We start from the raw sequence: 16,131 nt of genomic DNA on the forward strand, positions 1-16,131 counted from the left end.
GAGGAGGAGAAGGAAAAGGGGGAGACGACGGAGAGCAGGAACGCGAGGAGGTGGACCTGGATCCGTTTCTCCCGGCCAGGACCCGAGCGGCCCCAGCTACCGCTACCCGCCGGCGCCGTCCCCTATCCATTAGCACTCCTGCGCCCACCCGCGACCCCCGGCTCTCTGCGCGTCGGGCCGGGGCCGGAGCGGCGCGGCCGGAGGTAAGAGCCAGGCTAGGGCGCCAAGGATGCGGCGCCGGGGACCCTGGGTCCTGGAGGCTGCGCGGGGCCGGGCCGGGCTTGGGAGCGGGGCCCGAGAACCCGGAACGCTGGGCTCGGCTCCCGCGGCGGCGGCGGCGGCGGCTGCGGCGGCAGGAGCCTCCCGCGTCTGGACTCGCAAGGCTGCAGGAGCCCTTGCGCCTGCGCTGCTCCAAGGGGGGAAAGAGGGGAAAAAAAAACTTCCTGCCCCCGGGTGTGTATGCGCTGGGGCTGCCCAGGGCCAATGTCGCGATGGTCGGGGGTGCTGGAGGCAAGTGTGACCCCGGCCGCGGCACCCTCCTGGCTGGGCCCGGCAGTGCGCGTTCCTCTCCAGGCCACCTCCCCAGAGCGGCCCAGGGCCCGCGCCGGGCTGGGGGCCAGGAGGAGGCACCGAAGGACTGGACCCCGGGGGCGGCCGCGCGCCGTGCCCTTTGGGGAGGCGCGCGCTTCTGTGCAGCCGGAAGCCGGGTTGGGGTTTTGCCGATTCGCGTCCGCAGACCCCGCATTTGGGGACCAGGTCTCTTCACTCCATCCGAAGTAACTTTCGAGGTGGAGGAGCTTGAAAAACCATGAGGAGGGAACCCGCACAGACCTTGTTGTGACCCCCCTTCCCTTAACACCTTATGGGTGCCAGCGTTTTTGGGGGGCGCCGAAAAGAGAGCCCACGGGGATGGTGAAGGGACGAGGACGTGGTGTAGGGTGGGGAGGGGTTGTTTATGTGTGGGATAGTGTGGACCCCGAGGTGTGCAATGTGGGAGTGTGGACGCGCGCCCCGACCCCGGCGGGGGTGCAGGGTGGCCGAGGGCTCACGTCCGTGTCTCCGTGGCCTGGAGCGGGCCGAGAGCGCGAGGGTTTTCTGCGGTAGCCGCGCGGGTGCGGGCGCTGGGCAGCGCGGGCCCCGGGCCCCGAGGGAGGGGCGCACTCGCCCGGGGCCCGAGAGCCGGGGCAGGTCCGAGGCTGCTCCGGGGGCAGGTCGGGTCTGCGTTGGCTGGGGAAGGCGGGGACGCGCTGCCTGCCTGCGTCCAACCGTCACCGAGGAGGGGTGGGCTCAGAGAGCAAGTCTCGGATGCCTGGGTCCACCAGTCGAGAAGCCAGTTGTCTTTCCTGGGCTCTGGAACCCAATCGCAGGCGGGGTCAGTTGGCGGGTCTCTGGGGATGCTGATGGGTAAGGAGCCGCCGCCTTTACCATCCCTGCTGCTCTGCAAACGCTCCCCTGCCCTACGGTGCTGGCGCCGCGGCGCGCCCGGGGCGAATCGTGGACGCAGGTATTTATGTAGTATTAGGCGAGACCTCGGCGCTGGAGGGACCGGACCGTTGAGGACGCCTTGCTGCTTCTGCCCGCGAAACTTCCACTTCGTCAGCTCAGGGACAGTCAGGCTCCACTGATACAGGCTCCAGCCTCTCATCAGCCGAGCCTCGCCGGGATTTGGACACCTCTTGCAGTGACAGATCTGTCCTGGTTACAGCTGTATTTACCCTAATTTCAGTCTCTTTAAAGTCATCTGTCTGGTCCCTACAGAGTTCCTCCCCTTGCTGTGTGGTCTTCTGTCCAGCTCAGCCCTAGGAGAGCAGATTTAAGGAATTATTTCGGTTTAGGATGAATGGCAGATTTAATTCGTCCACTTCATTCCTGATGTTTTAAAAAATGATATTGGGGGAGTGTAAAGGTAACTTTTTTCACTCTTAGGGGGATGATGAACAATTTTACAGATTGCTCATCCTGGCACCTGGTGAAATCGTTGCCCTGTAATGCACAGGTGAATACTTTTAAAGGCTGGTTGATATGCGTGTATATGAGTGGTCACATAGTCTAGGTGTTTCTACATGTATGGAGCTGTATGCCACTGATGAATAGTCTCTGTCCCATGCATTGTTCTGAGTGCACTTGATTTATCATCCTGCTGTAAATAAGGGAATTACTAGCATATGTGTCCTTAAACTCTATATGAATTTAATGACATTTAAATTGGTTTATGGGCTGATGCATTTAACCAATTTTAGTAACTTTACAAGCATCTTATAAACCATAATTGTGATTAAGAGAAACATTTTCTTCTGTCTCCCCATTTCTACACAGTTAACAGAAATTTATAGGTCTCCAACTTTCATTTACAAGCAACAATCCAAACGAAATACCTAGAGTTGTACTGAAATTAAAAAAAAAAAAATCCTATGGTAGCTATGGTAACAAATAGATTAAGGATTATTGGTTTTCATCTGTATGTGCTGGGGGGGGGGGGGATCTAGTGTTGTGTCTTTTTAATTATGTTTCTAATGAGTGGTGGTCATACTTCAAGTACTCAGTGTGGGAGATAAGCCAGAGCGAGAATTCAGTTTTGTGAGAGGTTTCTTGGAACAAAGACTGGAGCCCAAGAGAATGACTTCTGCTAACTGCAGCTCCTCATATCCAGAAAGCAAATAGATAAAACCCTTTTTTGTTTTTCAAGTAGATGAGAATTGAGTTAGTCTCTTTAAGATTTAGAAAATGTATTTTTTGTAGAAGCTCTTACCAAAGGAACCTTTAAATCAGCTCCTGTTTTCTAGGAATAAACATGTTAGAAGTGTGGATGTTGGTGTGGATTGAGTGTCAGAGTTGTTATCAACACCTGTCAGTCTAAGTGAGGCGTATCATTAGTCTATTCAAATCTTGCCTATTTCAATATTCATGCATTTCCATGGTGATCCATTCCATTTTTGTTTATTTAGTCAACCTTATAAATCTTTGGCATCAATTTCAGTTGTGCGATCTTTTTTTTCTTTCATTTATCAATTGATTTGGCTGTATATCATTCCCAGTTTAAACTGGTTCCTTTTTTTTCCTGCTAGTTTCCAAAAGTTTATACTATTCCTGGTTATACACAGATATAAAGGGATTAAAAAATTTTAATAGCCTCAGCACCACTGATGCTAGTGTAGTTTTTTAGCATCCCATTTGATATGTGTGTATGCATGGGTATTTTTTTTTCTTCCAACAGGCTTACCATAAAGCTTTCTTGTTTTATGGCCCCCACATATTAGTACAATCCAGCAGAATTGACTAAAGATTTTCCTTCCTTCCTTCCTTCCTTCCTTCCTTCCTTCCTTCCTTCCTTCCTTCTTTCCTTCTTCATTTTATTTTTTTCCCTACCCTATTATGGTTTAAGGATTCTTTATGTCTTCAGCTATATATGCTTAAACAGACTTCTGAAGTTTGTATATTGGGCCAGGCCGATCCTTCTAGGATCTTTTCTAGTAGTAGCAAAAGACAGACGGCTCCAGAGTGTCAGAGGATTTTTCCAAATACAATATACATTTAGTTATAGCATATAGTGTCCCTAGGATCATTGTAACATTGTGAGTTCACTGAACAGGCAGCTTTGCTTAAATGCGAGCCATGATTTTGCTCACCCGCTTTCATTTTGCTTTCTAATGATGCAGTCCCATGCTAATCACACCCTGTATATTTCAGAAATATCAAGGCAAGCATTAGCACGCTACTGACTTATTAGGATCAAGCGAAGTAATTGGAACACTTAAGTTCAAAGTCAGATGGAGAAACGGAATTATAACCAACCTTGTGATTCTATAATCGGTCAACTAAATGCCTACTTGGGGGTAGGGGGAGGAAGAAACACCATAAGTAAGAAATCCAGCCATAGGTTGTGACAGGTGAAGATAAACCAAGGCAGAAACCATGTCAGATGACTGGAGGATAAGAAATCTCTTTGTGAACAGATAAATCACATGGAGACCCAAATTGTTTAGAAACCAGGAGAATATTTGCAGTTTGTGCAGTAGATGGCCATTTGCTATACTCAGGAAATTGAGGGTCATTTCCCAATATGCTACAAAAATTGGATGACCTAATCACTGGAGAGTACTTCATCTGAAGTAAATTTTACCATAGAAATGGTCTGAATAATTTTGGTTAAGAAGGAAAAGTGAGTCAGAATTCTTTATCTCTCTGTTGTATCAAAAATGACCAGAGATCAGGACCGCTCTAAAAGCAAATCCTGTGGTTCTTCCTATCACAGCTACACGCTTATTTTCCCAAAGTCCTAGGTCAGGAAGGTAGTCTGTACTTTCTTCAAAGAAATCACTTTGAAAACAGGGAAATTGGAGCTGCAAATGAAGGTGAGGCAAGTTGATCATTAGCAACACAGCTATTCGTGAAATGAACTTAATTGTCTTGGGGCATTTCCACCTTTAGGGTGGGAAGGGGAAGAGTTCTCATTTCCCTTGGGAGAGGATATCTGCATGAAATTCAGACAGTTCATAGATTCTTGGTATTCTGGGGTAGCAGGTAGTGATTCAGAAGCTAGAACAGAACAGTTGAGCACTGTTAGGGCAGGGCATCGGGTTTGGGCCAAGAAAGAGTTCAGCTCCCCAGACATTCAAAGGCTGCTATTGGCCCCACAGGTATCAGTTTTTATAATTATTTATAGGGTTTTGAAAATTTTAAACCATTAACTCTTTTAAGGATACACATACACATATACATAAATATATATAAAAACATATATACTTACATATATACAAATATATATTCTGCCACTTTTCTTTCTTTTTTTAAAAAATTTGGTTAAAAAAACACATACCGTAAGATTTACCATCTTTACCTTTTAAGTGTTTAGTTCTGTAGTATTAGTATCCACATTGTTGTGCAATGGATATCCAGAATGTTCTCATCATGCAAAACTGAAACCTTCTACCCCTTAAACATCTACTGCCCGTTTCCCCCTTTCCCAGTCCCTGGCAACCACCATTCTACTTTCTGTTTCTATAAATTTGACTACTTTAGATACTTCATGTAAGTGGAATCTTCCAATATATGTCTATGGGTGTAGAAATAGTTCTTTGAGATCCTGCTTTCAATTCTTTTGGATATTTACCGAGAGGAAGGATAGCTGTATTCTACCACTTTTTACACTAATATATTACACTGATCTCTTTTTTTTTTAATTTTTTAATGTTTATTTATTTTTGAGAGAGATGGAGAGATAGAGCGTGAGCAGGGGACAGGCAGAGAGAGAGGAAGACACAGAATCCAAAGCAGGCTCCAGGCTCTGAGCTGTCAGCACAGAGCTCAGACTCAAACTCTGAGCTGTGGTTTGAGCTGTGGGCTCAAATTCACCAACCACAAGATCATGACCTGAGCCCAAGTCGGGTGCTTAACCAACTGAGCCACCCAGTCGCCCCTATACTGATCTTCTCTTTAAGAGACTTGGTGAGAATGCAGACAACAGAATAGAGTCAAATAAAGAATGCAGTAGATGTGACTGAAATTTCTTCCTTCTCTGTGTGTACATTTCCTGGCAAGTCTCTCGAATCTCTTATGTTTAGCTTTTAGGGCTTGTCTGAGTTGCAGCAACATTGCAGAGTGGGTAAAGACAAGGGCTTAGAGTCAAAATTGAAGTCCACTCCCTGCTGCCTCCTAGCTGTGTGACCTTGGAACGATCCTTAATCTCAGTAAGCTTCCGTTCTGTCTTTTGAAGATGAAGGGAATCATCGTGGCCAAGATTACCCCAGTCAAACGTGCATCCCAGTGTCTGGCCTAGAGAAGTGTTCTCAAAAGGAGAGCTTAGGCGAAGTAGAATTGGCAGCAGCAACCCCTGGAGACCTCAGAAGCCGTAGATACTCATCCTGCTAAACTTGACCATGACTGTTTTCATGGTACACCGCGGTGTGTATATATATTGTACTCTTATGAGTCTCATTATCAGGACTTACTTTGAAAAGCATAGAGATTTGCATCACAATTAAAATGGTTAAAAATATCTTTAAGTGGATTTGATATATGAACTTTTAATTCCATTTTTTAGTATCATAATTTTAGAGTTGACATGGATTTTAGAGGTCAGCTAATTTACCTATTATTCAATCATCAAACCTATAACAAATGCCAATAATATAATAATAATAGCTTCCAGTTATGATTGCCCACTATATTTTAGTACTTTACATATATTATTTCTAATCCCCATATCAGCTCTGCAAGGTAGGGATTATCCACATTTTACAAATGAAGATGAGGCTCAGAAAGGTAATCAGCTGGCCCGAGACCACAAATCTAGCCACGCTGTACAGCTGTTTGTACCCAGATCCATCAGCTACCACTCTGTTTTGTCTTGTCTTTTCCATGTGTGTGTATGTGTTTCTGATCCTCTAGACTGGGTCTCAGTGCATTTGCACTACCTCACACTGCCTTTTATTTGCCAGGTACTGTGTTGTCTGTGCTAATTAACATTTTATTTTCTGCATTTTTTTTTTTTAGTGTTTGTTTATTTTTGAAAGAGAGAGAGACAGAGTGTGAGTTAGGGGAAGGGCAGAGAGAGGGAGACACAAAATCCGAAGCAGGCTCCAGGCTCTGAGCTGTCAGCACAGAGCCCCAAGCGGGGCTTGAACTCATGAACCAGGAGATCATGATCTGAGCCCAAGTCGGACACTTAACTGACTGAACCACCCAAGCGCCCCTGTGCTAATTAACATTTTAAATAAAATAATTCTGTTAGAAGGAATGTGAGCTTAAATAAGAATATTAACCAGGGCTGACCAACATTCACGGTACTTTTATATTTGCCCACCTGCTTCCATTTACTCTAGTTCCTGGAATGCTAAAGAGAAAACTTCTGGATGCTTGAATGGCATCTGTTTCTGTATTAAGACAGTGGAATAAATAAATAGCAAATTGAAGAACAGAAATGATGTACAAAGAATTCAAGATACATCCTTCTGGATGTATCTGCACTAAAGACTGATCTAGGATTTGTTCACTTTTGAATCCCAGTGCCTAACACAGTGCTAGGCACAAAACTTCAGAGTGAAAATGTTTGTCTGCATAAATTTATTCCCAGAGAAGGTGTCAGGTGATAGACATCGAAGCCTACTTTTGGATTTTCTTTTTACTCAGTGGCTATGCAGTTATATCTTCATGGTTGTCCATTGTGTGGAATTTCAGATGCTATATTTGGGCACATATCTATTAAATATGCTTGTTGATGAATTCCAACTAATCTAAATGGAATCTTCTAGGATTTATGACTTGAGACTTTGAAGACTAATTTTCTTGGAGCTTCTTCATTCCCATGATAACTTGAATCTATTTGGCACTTTTGAGAGTTGACACAAAGTCCATTCTTTGTATCATATTTGCAAGGTGTTATCCCCACCAGATTTTTTAATTTAAAATAAGCATTGTTTTAAAGAAAAATAGTACAGCTAGAAATTCCTATTTTTTTTATTCTTCAGGTTCGTTTTTTTGGGAGGGAAGGGGGAGATGGGTAGAGGATGTGACTAGAGCTTGGAACAGACACTACAAAGCTATGTCTGCTCCTTACTTTAACTATTCCAAACCTCGTTCAGCTGAGGAAGGCTCCACCAGTTTGAAATTCACCACAAGAAAAGCATGGTTTCGGTGTCTGTGATCAAACCTGTAACTAAGTGACCACACAGGAAGTGCCAGGGAAGGGCTGGACTGCAGAGGGCAATGGGTTGGTGCAGGCCACTCCTGTGCACCTGCCTGTCTAGCTCCACACCTCCCCCATCCTCGCTCCTGGGCTGGTTTCCACCCTAAAGGTAAAATCAGGCATGAGGCTTTCTTTTTTGTCAAGCCTCCCCGCAAAGCTCTGAGCAGCAGGGTCAGGGCAGAGGCAGTGAGGCAAGAACAGACCAGAGGACTCTTTCTGTCATGTGAAAAAGCAAAACCTAGTCAAAGGCTTAGGCCAAATTAGAGAGCTAACTGTTGCCGGATCGGCCCTGTTTTCCTGTTGGATGTTTAGCGACACTGAGAGGTGGCAGGGGACCGTGAAACCGGGGTTTGAATACACTTCCTTTTTTACCGTCTCTTTTTCACCCATCAGCTTTGCGCGTTTGCTCGTGGAGCAAAACTGCAACTGAACTGAGCCTCTGGAGGAACTTTAATGATAGATATTCAGCTGCTGGAGCTTCTAAATGAGTGCAGGCTCAGTAACTATTTACTGAGCAGGCGCAGTGGAAGGACCCGCTCCTTTCCCGTGGCATCTCACTCGTTGCTCACCGGCTGACACGGCGGCATTATTCCCATTTTGCAGATGAGTTCTAGAGACACAGAGCGTTTGCCAGAGGTCAGAGCGACAAACACGGTGCTGGATGGGTTAAAGGGATGAACAAGTCTGGCCTGCCAACAACTGCCAACCTCTGCAAAAGGAAGGGAGCCAATATCCCCTTTCATACAGAATATAAATTGCTAATTAAAATAACACAGTAATTACACATTTAGCCTCATTGCTCACTGATTGCCGTGGCTGGTGTGATAAGTTGAGGTCCAGCTAATTTTCTTTGAAGGCCTGCAATAAACTCAAAGACACAGAGGCCCACCGATATGATTGCAGATATCTTCACACTTAAACGTGCTGCCATCACCATTTGATTCTGAGTTATCTTGAAGGCTTGGGTCTGACTGATCACTTTTCTTCATGGCCAGAGGCTTCTTAAGGGGCGCTGACTTAAACGTACCAGAAGCGAACATCTGAGAATTACATGAGTTCCCGTTTACAAAGTGCCTAGAACAGTGCCCAGCATGTCACAAGTGCTGTCTGTGTCTACGGATGGCTTGGGTTCTGCTCCAGATCACATGAACAAATGGTTATTGCTGGGTTCGTCTTGGGCATCATGGTCCCCCAGAGGGCAAGGACCATCTTTGTCTTTCAGCCTCGGACCTTAGCCAATGTTGGGTTCTCCCTATTAGACACCCTGAGACAAGGTCCCAACGAGGAGAACTCCCAGACTAACACAGAAGCTTATGGCTTCTCATGGAGCATATAGAAAGCAGGTACAGTAAGGTCAACGAGTGATCCAGGCCAGGAATTTCCTGGGAAGTTCTGGGAGACAGACCAAAGGAGAAGTAACCTGATCATGAGTGCTGCTGTGGAGGTCCATTCAGTTCTGCCTAACCACATGGGTTGGCTACTGCTGCCATTGGCCAGGCTCTCCAAGCCAGGAGAGAGGAGTAGAAAGCAGTGCCACTTTGGGCCTAGTCCTCAGACTGTTACCAGTGTGCAACAAGATAAATTGGAAGTTAGCGTTTAGAAACTTATGTTGCATTTGACATCGCCTTGACAGCCACGAGCATGATTCTGAGGCTTATTCAACAAGGTACAGACAGACCAGTTTGGGCCCGGTCAGACTCCCACATAAGTTGCCCAGAGAGTGCTATGTGGTGTGAGCTGTGGTCTAGCCATATGTGCCAGGACCACAGTATGGTTTTAATGGATTCAGGATACCAACAAAACCCCCAAACCTGGTCCTTCATCACAGATGGGTGTAGAGTGCAGCATGGAAGCCCAAGTATGGTTGTCTTGCCAAATCCTGTGCGGTGATTTTCTAAAGCTCCCGTCTAGAATCCCTCATCAATGAGACCAACTTCTCTACCTTCAGGATAACAAGCAGACTGAATTCTGGCCAGTGCAGCAGTGCTCACCTTGGTGGGGGCACCTGCCTGGTGTGTCCTGTCCAGAATAGGATTGCCATTCTGGGTGGGCCGTAATGAGGGGCGCCTGCTCGGGGTTCATGTGCATCCCCTGTCCATCTCCCCGATGCTGAGTGAGAACGAGCTCATACCCATGTCGATCTTGAGGTCATTTCGTTGCATTTCTGCACGATTTTGACCTCTTGAGATATGGGCAGGTTATTTTCCCATTAATTTCGCTTATTTGGTTGATGTGAAGAAATATAAGATGCCCATGCTCTGAGTCTGGCTTTCTGAACCCAAAGCAAAGAGCACCACAGAATTTGGGAAGTGTAAGTACCGCATTGGGAAGCCAGGCTGCTGAGATGCAGAGGCTGCGTGCAGCACGTGTGTCTGGCTGATCTTGCTAGCGAAGAGTCTGCTGTAAATAGAGTGCTGTAATCTATTCGGTTCATGCTGTTCCAACCAGCTTTAATCATCAAAACTTGAGTAATATTCAAACTGTGAAAGGAACATACTTCTTGCAGAAGCCTAGATGTGCCAAGTGAAAGAGCCAGAGCATCTCAATCTACCAATCTATGGCAATGCATTGCAAAGAAACACCTGGATTGCTTCATGAGCCATGGGGAAACTGCTTTTCGCATTAAGATTTAAAATTTCCTCCTTCCCCACCCCGAGAGGAGAACAATTATTTTCATGGGAACCGTGCATCATGGAAGTCACTTTTTTCCTCTCTATGAAGCACTACCTCCCTCGTGACTGGAAGGGACATTTCCTCCCTGGCCCCAGGTATCTGACAGGTCATGTTCTGAGACCCATTGGGGAGAAGGCTGGCCGTGCAGAGATCCATGGATGTGGGCTGTACAACACGGAAGGCGCCTATAACTGGGACATGCAGGGAAGGTTACAGGTGGCCGTGGAGAGACCAGGAGGGAAGCAGCTCAGGCTTCTGCTTTGCTGACATAGACCACACAAACCATCATCCTGTGGTGAGGGCTCCGGCCCTAGGTTTCTAGACGACAGCCCTGCCTCTTCCCATGCTGTCTCCCTCACATCCCGGAGTGAGAAGGACATTCCTGCCCCGCTCACGTTCTCAACCTACAAATTTAAGCCTTCTCTCCTAGATTCTGCAGAAACCACAAAAAGCTATCTTTGTTGGTGCAGACTCCTAGTGGAGGCTGCAGGGCTGGGGCAGGCACTCACTGAACTGTCAAGTCACAGTTCGAGAGCCAGCTCTAACTGTCAGCTGTTTTTATTTCGGATACGCCTCCCGGGACATCGGGACTTCAGAAACATGTTTTGATATCTGGAATAGACACCTGAGCCAGTGATGGTCTCCTCGGTCCTAGGAAAAGGGGGAAGGCAAGTTGCTTATCCTAACTCTTTGCTCCTGTGTTCCATGTGACCCATGGCGGGGGGGTGGGAGGGGGTGAGTTAGGTATAAGGGATGTGAGGTTGACATCTGGGGACTGAGCTTATGACAGTGGGGAGGGCAAGACTGGGTTCTCAGACCTGCGCGGAGTTACCATTAAATCTTATTTACTTTCGACTCAACAGCAAACAGCCTGATTAAATAATGGGCAAAGGGCTTGAAAGGACATTTCTCCAAAGAAGAAAGACCAGTGGCTAAATAAGCACATGAAAAGATGTTCAACATCACCGATAATTAGGATAATGCAAATCAAAACCATAGTGAAGATACCACTTCACATCCATTAGGAGGACTATTATAAAGCTTTTTTAAAAAACAGAAAATAACAATTGCTGGTGGAGTTGTGGAAAAATTGGAAACCTTATGCACTGTTGGTGGGAATGCAAAATGGCAGAACCGCTATGGAAACCATGTGGCATTTCCTCAAAAAATTAAACATACAATTCCCGTATGATTCAGCAATTTCTGTGGGTATATACCTAAAAGAAGGGAAAAGCAAGGACTCAAATAGATATTTATACACCCATGTTCGTCGCAGCATTATTCACAATAGCCAAAAGTTGGAAGCAACCCAGGTGTCCATCAACAGGTGAATGGATACATCAAAGGTGGATTGTACATACATCGGAATATTATGCAGCCTTGAAAGGAAAGGAAATTCTGACATACACTATGACATGGATAGATTTGAAGACCTTGTGCTAAGTGAAATAAGCCAGTCACAAAAGGACAAATATTGTATGAATCCCCATATATGCAGTGCCTAGAGTAGTCAGATCCATATGGACAGAAAGTAGGATTGTAGCTGCCAGGGGCTGGGAGGGGAGGGGAATGGGGATTTCTTTTTAATGGGTACAGACTTTCAGTTTGGAAAGATGAAAAAGTTCTGGAGATGAATGGTGGGTATTGGCTGCACAACAATGTGAATATACTTAATGACGATGGACTGTACACTTAAATGGTTAAGATGGTAAATTTTATGTATTTTAGCCACAATAAAAAAAAAAAAAAAAAAAAAAAACAGCCTTCTCAAAAAACATATTCCAAACTGGTTCTCCTAATAAATTCTTGAAACAGTTTGCCCGGGCAGTGGCGGGAGGCATGTATTTTAGCAGTGCAGTAGCTTTTATTGAGAGCACTTGCTGTGTCCTCAGCCCTGTGGTTTCACATTGTTTTTACTTTTTTTGTTTTTTGAAGTACAATAGTTGAGGCCAATACAATCAAGTCCACAGATCTTAAATGTGCATTTCTGCAAGTGTCAGTAATTGTATATACCTGCGTGGCTACTGTTCGAAACAAGATCTAAAACATTTCCATCACCCCAGAAGGTTCCCTGTGCCCCTCTCCAAGCCATCCCCCTTCTGCTCTCCAACTGCCTTCTGATGTCACTCACCATAGATTAGCTTTGCCTGCTGTTGACTTTTATAGAAACAGAAACATACACTGTGTTCTCTTTCTGTGCCCAGCTGGTTTCACTCGGCATACCGTGTGCCACTTATCCATGTTGACACGTGTCTCTGTAGGTCATTCTTTATTGTTAAGTAGCATTCCATGGCGGTACCACAGTTTGCCGCGTGTCCGTTCTCCTATGGATAGACATCATGTGGCCCCATGTTTGGAGACACCCACCAGCAGGTGAGGATTTTAGTCAGCCAGTTGAGGGTGTCTCCACAGGTTGGGGTTACCATACAAGTTCTCCACGCTTGGGGTTTTCCAACTTGACCGGCAGCATACCCAGAGTTCAACAGTCTCTAGGTGATGGCATTTTGGTGATTTACACTAGAAATAAGATAGCCACTGAGCTGATTTCTCCCCTGAAGGTACATCACCGGGAAGCTAAATATCAAGAGGCTGCTTGGCAGAAGGTTGGTGGGTGGCCTTAAAAGTCAGTGTCCCTGGGCTGTGACAGTACCATCCCCAGCTCAGGTGGCCACCTGCAGAAGTGACTGGATGCCTGTGGGGCAGAGTGTGGGGGCAGAGCACCCTCTTCTCAGGGCATGACTGGCGTGGCCAGTTCCCAGCCTGGCCCCTTCCTCTGGTTTGGAGCCTCTGGCCCCGTTAACATGTTCTTTCAGCAGCCACGTTAACACCTTTAGTCTGAGACTGAAGCATCAGCTAGTCTCTCCTTACAGTGACTTTGCCCTCTCTGCTGCCCATTCTCCAGCGAATCTATAGCCTGACTCTGAAGTCAGTGTCTCTTTTTTACATAGTTCTGGGCAGTGTCTCCTGTCATGAAGAAGTGAGGCCTTATGCTGAAGAGCCGTGGGCTTCACTGCCAGGTAGATCCGGCCTCAGCATCCCAGCAGGGCCTCCTAGAAATGGTGGGATCTTACTTCGTCTCTTGGAACATAGCTACCTCATGTAATGACACTAATAATAGCTTTGCTGCCCTCTGTTCTGCCTGTATCGGGCTTATAGGAAATTAGGAGTGGGAGGGAAATTCCTGCCTTCCAGGAACTCAGACAGAATTCATCTGTATGAAAGCTCAGTTCCGTTGTTTCCCTAATTTCCACATTCCTGGGCAGTGCCTCATCTCAAGACGCAGACGATGCAAGTGGAGAGTGTGGGGGTAAGGTCTGAACTGTAGCTCTTTGCTGGAGAGCTGTGGTGACACAGGGTGGGGGGTGGGGAAGGGCAGAGTCACTGGGAAGCCCCGAGGAGCAAGAATTTGGAGGACCTACAAGGGCAAGCATATTTGCTGTGGTCTCCCTCCCTCCACTCCGGAGCCTCAGTCTGTCTATCCCCAGCCCCTGGCCCAGGTCCAAAAGCTCACAAGCCCAATACAGATAACAGATCTGCTCCCCCTGTGAAAAGTAAGCTTGGAAGACCTGACTTGGCTTTGCATAGGAGGTAAAGGAGGCATTGCATGGAGTTCACCTCTGAGAGATGTTGGTGGCACGGCTGGGCGTGTATGAGCCTGTGATGGCCGTGAGGATGGTGGAGTGGAGTGTGGAGCCCATCTCAGCAAGTCATGCCTGCCCATGGGTTGGACGGCAGGAAGGATCTGCTCTTTGAGAGAGCGGAGTCCCTGAAGTGGCTGCAGGAGTAGGAAATGTGCATTGTTGACACAGTGACTCTCAGCGAGTTCCAAGGAGCTGTTCTCTGGCCCGGCTGAGGCCAGCCTCAGTTCCCTCCCCCTCTTCCTTCTCTACAAGGCTTGGTCATCTCCCTGCCCAGTTCAGAGCCTGCCTGCCCTGTATGGCTTCCTTGGGAGAGGCCACCTGCCCATAGGGATTGTCCGTGTGACCGCCTCATAGGAGCCCCAGCTGACCGTGTGCCCCTGGGGGACTGATTGCCTCACCTTTGTTGATTTACCCCTAAGGGCCTAGACCAGCGCGGAGCACATTGCACAGTTTGAGCAAGCGAGCCCCATAGAAGGGAAATGACATCTAAGCCTTGCCAGTCAGGGGCAGAGCAGGAACTGGAATCCCAAATCCTAGAACGTGGGAAAAGCATCATGAACAGCTTGGGGAGGGGCGGGAGCAACAGGTCTAAGTGAGGGGTTCTTTCCTGTGAATCTAGTGCTATTTCAAGCTCTCCTGGGTGCAAAAGTGCAAACCCTGTGGAGTATTCTCTCTGTGTTGGTTATTGTCATGTGGAAGTAGGGATTATTCCCTAAAATGTGTGGCTCAATAAGGGATCCCTTCACCAGGGTGTGAAATAACCATGCATCCAAATCTGAGCCACAAAGAATGATCTTTGTTCCATGTTTTTTCCTACATACCAGACACACTTTTTTCCAGGACACTAAACTGTGTGTTCATCTTCCATCTCTGGGCTTTGGGGTCTTTAGTGAAAGCCCAGCCTGTATTTGGCTCCCAAGCATTGTCTGTTCCCTCCCAGTTCTCTTTCCTGTCTCTCCCCCAGCCTGGGTTTATGTTTCGCCTCTGCCTAGCTACGAACCTCACAGCCTGGTTTGTCTTGGGGAAAACCTATCCTTGGAGTATGTGTTTGGGCACTGGGGTGGGGTTGGCAAGATGGTGGCATGAAAACTGTTCTTTGCCTTTCTTCTGATCAGGAAACCAAAAAGAAAAATACAACACACTTTTTGGGGGATTGAGAACAAAGCTTCTAAAGTGACTTTACCATGAGTTTGGATATTGAGAGAATTGTTAATTAAGAAGGAAAATTTTGTTAATTAAAGGAAATCAAGCACATGTTATATATGCACTATGATGTCAAGTATTTAAAACCAAAAAGAACATAGATTAAAAAGGCTAAAAATATACCATAATGTTAACAGTGATCATTTTTCTACTTTAAAATTCTCTGGAGTTTTAAAATGATCAGCATATTTTTTATAACGGGAAAAATAAAAATTCATCTAACAGAGGGAAAGAAATTTAACTACACTAATAAGGTTAATTTTTGCCACCCACCACCCCTACAGTGAGCAATATTGTGTCCATGCCCACACTAACACTGATGAAAATGTGAAAAAGACAAGCCATAATGTGGAAGGAATTTTTCAACAACCAGCTTTATAGGGAGGAAGGAATTGAATCATTTCATATAATTCCATATAACATCTCCCTCACAGCGAATATCAGACTCGCCTTAAGTGAACAATTCTGTCAGGGTTATGTTCCATCCAGTGGCTCCTGCAGGATCCAAGACTGGGGTGGTGGGGGGCGGCGGGGAGAGGGGTGGCTTTCTAAAGGTAGCTGATGAAACAGGCTTCAAACCCTAAAAGCCTGCCTTGTTGAATGTGGTGCCTGCCTTCTCCACTAACTATGCCCCCAAGTGGTCACTTGTACCTGTAAATTGCATCCAGCAAAAAGGTTGCAATTACCAGATCTTGGACCACGGGGTTTACAGTTTGATGATGGTGATGGTGATGATGATGATGACGACGATGCTACATATCCAAAAAGCAGTGAGAAAGGGAAAAAGAAACGCTGTGTGTGTGTGTGTGTCTGTGTGTGTGTTTGGAAAGCAAGATAGGGAAGCATTTTCTGAATGTTTACCTTCCCCACATCCCTCCAGAAAGTGTGTGTGTGTGTGTGTGTGTGTGTGTGTGTGTGTGTGTGTGTGTG

At 46.4% G+C, this 16,131-nt stretch overlaps 1 protein-coding gene across 4 annotated transcripts in view; it reads left to right on the forward strand.

Moving 5' to 3' along the window:
• Positions 1–6: 6 nt before the first annotated feature.
• The window catches only part of KLHL29 (kelch like family member 29), a 315,742-nt gene continuing 299,617 nt past the window's right edge, over positions 7–16,131 (forward strand). For all 4 annotated transcript variants that reach the window (XM_040496160.1, XM_040496159.1, XM_040496161.1 and 1 more), the window contains exon 1: positions 7–203. The gene's annotated coding sequence lies outside the window, so the exon portion shown is untranslated. The remainder of the gene's footprint in view (positions 204–16,131) is intronic.

The sequence above is a fragment of the Herpailurus yagouaroundi genome, unplaced genomic scaffold (genome assembly GCF_014898765.1).
Source record: "Herpailurus yagouaroundi ecotype Mexico unplaced genomic scaffold, PumYag 188, whole genome shotgun sequence".
Taxonomy (NCBI): Eukaryota; Metazoa; Chordata; class Mammalia; order Carnivora; family Felidae; genus Herpailurus; species Herpailurus yagouaroundi.